Raw genomic sequence first — 6,736 nt, 5'->3', positions numbered from 1 at the left:
AAACTCTAAAGGACCTAGGCACTAAGACCAGCAACTCGACACGACGATGCAACCGATAATTCAACTATGCAAGCACTGATTTTTTTGAAAGGCTCGGATTAGCTTGGACAAAGGATAAGTAGATCTAACATTTTTATGTGGCTTTTTCTTGGACAATAGGTAAGAAAAGAAATCTAATCTAGTAATAACTGGAAATTCTCACCGAGGAACCTGAAAAACTGATACCACTTGATAGAAGCGAGGGTCCAGATGTTTCAGTAAGATAGTTATCATTTTCTATGGAAGTCGACTTTGACGATCCGACTACGAACGTGCGAAGATGTCGTGCCCTAGAAATATCTAAACCAACTCTGAGAGGTTAGGGACCATGCCAGAGCACGATCAACCTGACCACGAGGGTCTATTTCCTGCAAGCAAAAAAAGAACAAGCAAGAAACTAAAACTGCAATCTGGATATTACGAATATAAGAGAAAGGATTTATTAATCAAGTGGGGTTCTATGACGTCTTGGTCTAGTCGTTAAACACAAACGAAGGGCGCAAGTTGCAGCTATGCTGAACTTTAATCTAAACTAAATCCCCAAGTCAGAAATGACGCCCTAAGGGATGTATTTATAGGGAGACAATGGGGAATCTCATCCACCCTTGGCAAAGTGGGACTAAATTCTGCCCAAAGTCGTTTTCCCTATTAATACGGGCTCTAAAACCAGCCTATTAAGTGTATTTCAAAATTACATGGGCCTGACCCAAAAATAAGGTGACACAACACCTATATTAAGCTATGGACAAAATTTATGAAAGGCCATCATGTATATTTTGTCCATGTACTCATATGCCATCATGGTGGCTCCAAAGTGCTGAAAACTCCACCAAAAACTTTGTTCTTGTTTCCCTTGCGCGCGCCATCATCTCCATGGTTGATCAACCTCCATTGTTCATCCTTCTTGTCCATGTTGGGCTCTTCATTTGTAAGCAAAACAAATGTATACAATTTAGGCATCATCATATTCTCATGAACATTAGAATCGTTACCAAGAAACAAAAGTACTTCATAACTTAATTGGCGTGCGCAAGCTCTAGTAATTGGTCTAGTATGTGTAGCAGAAGACATTGTTGGTGTAACTGTAGTAGTGATGTCCTCATCAAGAAGGAAGGTAGGGTATTCTGAAAGAACACCTAGAAAATATCCTTCATTGTCAGAAACTCTATTGGAAACAGAGGGATACCATAAGATCTATTAAATTTGGGGAGACAAATACCAAATTCTTTTAGGCTAAGGCCACCATCAAACATAGAAACAATCATATTGCAATTCTTACAAATGACTCTAGATCTGAAGTGCATAATCACCAAGCCAAATCTGCTATTTTGTATAGAGCTTTTCATGCTAGATAGGGTCAATCCTCTTTTACTGCAAATCCTTTACTACTTCACACTCTCCTCCCCTCAATTGATCATCTTCAGGGACTAGAGTTACCATTTACTCATGCAGAAATCGATGAGGTGGTAAAGAACCTACCAACAGACAAATCACCTAGTCCTGATGGATTTAATGCTGCATTTTTAAAAGCCTACTAGGATATTGTGGCTTCTGATTTTTACAAGCTGGTGAAAGATTTTATGAAGGCAAGTGTTGGGTATATGACTATTAGGTATGACCCGCCCAGGAGGGACCGGGTTATACCTATGGCGGTTCATCAATACGAAGCCCATGATGATGTCGAAGATGGCGGATCATGAAGCAAGGGCCTAAATCCCAAGGGCGACTTAAGGCCCATAAGGGTAAACGGCCATATGTGTATGACTTATATTGTAAGGCAAGTATGTTTAGTCACCGAGCCGGACACGTTGTCTATGAGCCGGTCGGGACTCCGTGAGCCGCTGGGCGTCAACCTGTGTATATAAAGGTACGACCCGGTGGCGGTTCAGGGCAAGAAACAAGAGATTGAAATCTAGATCAAGTGTATTCACTCCCTGGTAATCGAGACATAAGCAATACCACCTCAAACTGGATTAGGCCTTTACCTTCACCGCAAGGGGCCGAACCAGTATAAACTCTCTGTGTCGTTTGTCCCGTTTAACCCCTTTAAGCTAACCTAGTTGCAATGGCTCCATGACTAAGTCCTCACACTAGGACATCTGCCATGACTATTCCATGACAGCAAGGTTAATATCCAGAGCATTAACTACTCTTTCATTACCCTTATTCCAAAAAGGGATGCAACTAAGGTCCCTAGAGATTATAGACCCATATCACAACTTAACTGTACCTTGAAGGTCATCACTAAACTTCTAGAAAATAGACCGCAGAAATATATTCTCAACATGATTCACAACAATCAATATGGCTTTCTGAATAACAAATGCATCCAAGATTGTCTAGCATGGTCTTATGGATTTTTGCACCAATGTCACCATTCCAAGAAAGAGATTGTTCTTTTCAAGTTGGATTTTGAGAAAGAATTTTATATGTTTAGTAGAACCATGACACCATTATTGAAATATTGCCAACTAGAGGTTTTGGACCCAAGTGGCTAATGTGGATTAAGCCCGTCTATGGTACTTGTTATTCTTCTATGCTACTGAATGGGGTTCAAGGAAAATAGTTCTTCTATAAGAGAGGGGTGAGACAAGGTGGTCCCCTGTCAGCACTAATTTTTTTCGTTGCAAGAATTTTGCTTCAATCTATGCTTAATGAGGCCAAGGAAAACCAACTCATCCACCCCCTATCTTCCATACGTCTTGTCCAGAATTCCTTGTCATACAATAATACAATATATACCATACTTGTGCTTCTTGCTGATCCTATTCAAATGTAGCACATAAAAAATTTCTTGCTCCACTCTGTTGCTTATACTGGATTACAAGTCAATTATTCCAAATCCACAATTGTATCCATTAACACCCTTGATCAGCTCATGCATAAACTTTCCACATTATTGGTATGCCACATTGGTCAGCTGCCACTTCCTTAGCTGGTTCTCCCTTTAAGTCTCCATAAACCTAAAATTGAAGATTTTGCACCTCTGCTTAAAAGGATTGCCTCTAGTTGATGGTTGTGCTACACTCCTATCCTTAGGAGACAAACACACTTATTAAGTTAGTGTTTTCTAGCTTGCCTATCTTCTTCATGTGCTCTATCTCAATTCCCAAAGCAGTTATTCATCAGATCAACCTATATCTGAAACACTGCTTCTGGAGAAAGTATGGATCGAGGAAAAAATGATGGCTTTGATTTCTTGGGACAAGGTATGCATGCCCAAATCACATGGAGGACTATGAATTCATGATCTTGCTACACATAACAAGGCCTTGCTGAGGAAATATCTCCATAAGTTCTTGAACAGACAGGATATCCCGTGGGTTATAACCATTTGGGAGTATTATTACTCTAAAAGTGTGCCTAGTTCAAAGCCTATGGGATCTTTCTGGTGAAGAGTTGTTCTTAAACTCTTGCCCACTTACAAACAACACCCTGTGTGTGTTGCTGGTGATGGAAGTATTCTTCATTTTTGGTCTGATAGATGGAGAGAGCACAACTTGGAGCACAAATTTCCTGAGTTACACTCTTTTTATATCAACCTTGAGGTTTCTCTACAATAATGGCGTGCCACTCAATGGTTTGAGGATTTGTTCCATAGACCCACTCAAGCACACCACCAATTCTTACTCCTCAGCTCTATAGTATTCATAGAAGAGAAGCTCTTACTCCTCTATGAAGATGTATAAAGCTATGGTGGGATCCAGTGTTGCTCATCATGTATTGAATTAGGTTTGGAAATGCTCATCCCAACTTAGGCCCAAGATCTTATTTTGGCTACTACTCTATGACAGAGTCAACACTAGAAAATGGTTGAATAGAAAATCTATGTACCTAGAAGATTACAATTGTCTCTCATGGAATGATAAGATTGAAGAAACTTTTGTGCATATATTTTGGGACTGCCCATTTGCTAGAGAATGCTGGGACCAGATTATTCCCCACATGAAACTGGTTATATCTTGCTATGACGAAATCTGCATCAATGCTTCAATACTGCCTAAAGAGATTGCTCACAATATTATCGTCATGGGTTGCTGGGGCATATGGTCAATTAGAAATGAAAAAATCTTCAGAAAAGCAGCCTTCGTATCCAAATTTGGAAGTTCTATCTAAAAGCAAGAATTACTGGTACATCTCTCAGAGCTAGGTCAGCTAAATCCCAAAAGTTTCAGTACTAGTTAAAGCATCTACAGCCGGACTTGGCAAATCTGGCCCCTCAAACGCCTGCGAACGCACATGGGCATCTTCACGGACACTGACCAGTCACGCCTCAAATTAGCTACTCCTCATCCGAGTCCCTCATATTTCTCCCCCTAGATCCATACAAACCATGCAAAAAAATCCTACGAACTACATACTACGTACTGCCCTAGCTAATCTTCGTCGTCGGAGATGTCCACGACGTCGGTGCCGAGCGTCATGTGATGGGTGTGTAGGAGGGCTCCAGCTCCTCCTCCTACTTGACCGCATCCTTGTAGGCAAACATCTCCTCCTCCTCCCCGGCGTGTTGTGCCTCCATTTCCTGCCGATGACGGCGTCTCGCCTCCGCATCCGACTCTGAGCAGAGGGAATCGAGGATGGCCTAATGCTTTGCCTGCAGATCCGCGTCCCCGGAGTCCCCCGCATCCTCCTTCGACTCCTATTCAACCTCCAACTCCTCCTCCGGATCCACTGCATCTAGAGGTAACCCTGCGGCGGTCCAGGCTTCGCGCCTTGCCTAGATCTGCTCAAGGAGCTGCAACTAGCGATCCGATGTTAGAAATTGGTGGCCCCTTATCCGGTGGCATGGGGGCATGGCTACTAGTGGTGGCGGAAGGGGAGTGGAAAGTGGCGGCAGCGACAGACGGGCGGAGGAAAATGTGGAGGGGTAGGGTTTTGGTACCGGCAGTCGGCTGCTACTTCTTGAGCTTGCGTTGGTTTTTCCCTTGAAGAGGAAAGGGTGATGCAACAAAGTAGAGATAAGTATTTCCCTTATTTTGAGAACCAAGATATCAATCCAGTAGGAGACAACGCACAAATCACCGAGTACCTGCACAAACAATCAAACAAACTTGTACCCAACGCGATAAAGGGGTTGTCAATCCCTTCACGATTACTTGCAAAAGTGGGATCTGATAGAGATAGATAAATGATAAAGTAAATATTTTTGGTATTTTTGGTTTATAGATCGGAAAGTAAAAGATTGCAAGAATAGTAGATTGGAAACTAAGATTGTAGATCGGAAACTTGTATGATGGAAAATAGACCCAGGGGCCATAGGTTTCACTAGAGGCTTCTCTCAAGATAGCAAATAATATGATGGGTGAACAAATTGCTGCCGAGCAATTGATAGAAAAGCGCAAAGTTATGAAAATATCTAAGGCAATGATCATGAATATAGGGATCATGTCCGTGTCAAGAAGACAGAAACGATTCTGCATCTACTACTATTACTCCACACATCGATCACTATCTAGCATGCATCTAGAGTATTAAGTTCATAAAGAACGGAGTAACACATTAAGTAAGATGACATGATGTAGAGGAATTAACTCAAGCAATATGATGAAAACCCCATCTTTTTATCCTCGATGGCAATAATACAATATGTGCCTTGCTTCCCCTACTGTCACTGGGAAAGGACACCGCAAGATTAAACCAAAAGCCAAGCACTTCTCCCATTGCAAGAAAAATCAATCTATTTGGCCAAACCAAACCGATAGTTCGAACAGAATTACAAAGATATCAAATCATGCATATAAGAATTCAGAGAAGATTCAAAAAATATTCATAGATAAGCTGATCATAAATCCACAATTCATCGGATCTCGGCAAATACACCGCAAAAAAAGTATTACATTGAGTAGATCTCCAAGAACATCAAGGAGAACATGGTATTCAGAATCAAAGAGAGAGAAGAAGCCATCTAGCTACTAACTATGGACCCATAGGTTTGTGGTAAACTACTCATGCTTCATTGGAAGGGCAATAGAGTTGATGTAGAAGCCCTCCGTGATCGAATCCCCCTCCGGCAGGACGCCGGAAAAGGCCCCTAGATGGGATCTCACGTGTACAAAAGGTTGCGGCAGTGGAAAAGTGTTTTTGTGGATGCCCCTGTTGGTTTGGGATATATGGGAATATATAGGCGAAGGAATTAGGTTAGGAGGTGGACGAGGGGCCCACAAGGGTGGGGGCGTGCCCTACCCCCTGGGTGCGCCTCCATCCTTGTGGCCGCCTCGTGGCTCCTCTGACTTCATCTCCAAGTCTCCTGGTTGTCTTCTGGTCCAAGAAAAATCATCGTGAAGGTTTCATTCCGTTTGGACTCCATTTGGTATTCCTTTTCTGCGAAATTCAAAAACAAGGAAAAAAACAGGAACTCACACTGGGCACTAGATTAATAGGTTATTCCCAAAAAATATAAAAAGCATATTAATGCATATAAAACATCCAAAACAGATAACATAATAGCATGGAACAATCAAACTTATAGATACGTTGGAGACGTATCAAGCATCCCCAAGCTTAATTCCTGCTCGTCCTCGAGTAGGTAAATGATAAAAACAGAATTTTTGATGTGGAATGTTGATGTCTACTACACAACCTTCTTCTTGTAGACGTTGTTGGGCCTCCAAGTGCAGAGGTTTGTAGGACAGTAGCAAATTTCCCTCAAGTGGATGACCTGGTTTATCAATCTGTGGGAGGCGTATGATGAAGA

This window comes from Triticum dicoccoides, chromosome 6B (assembly GCF_002162155.2).
Source record: "Triticum dicoccoides isolate Atlit2015 ecotype Zavitan chromosome 6B, WEW_v2.0, whole genome shotgun sequence".
In the NCBI taxonomy this organism is placed as follows: domain Eukaryota; kingdom Viridiplantae; phylum Streptophyta; class Magnoliopsida; order Poales; family Poaceae; genus Triticum; species Triticum dicoccoides.
This window is presented reverse-complemented; position numbering follows the sequence as displayed.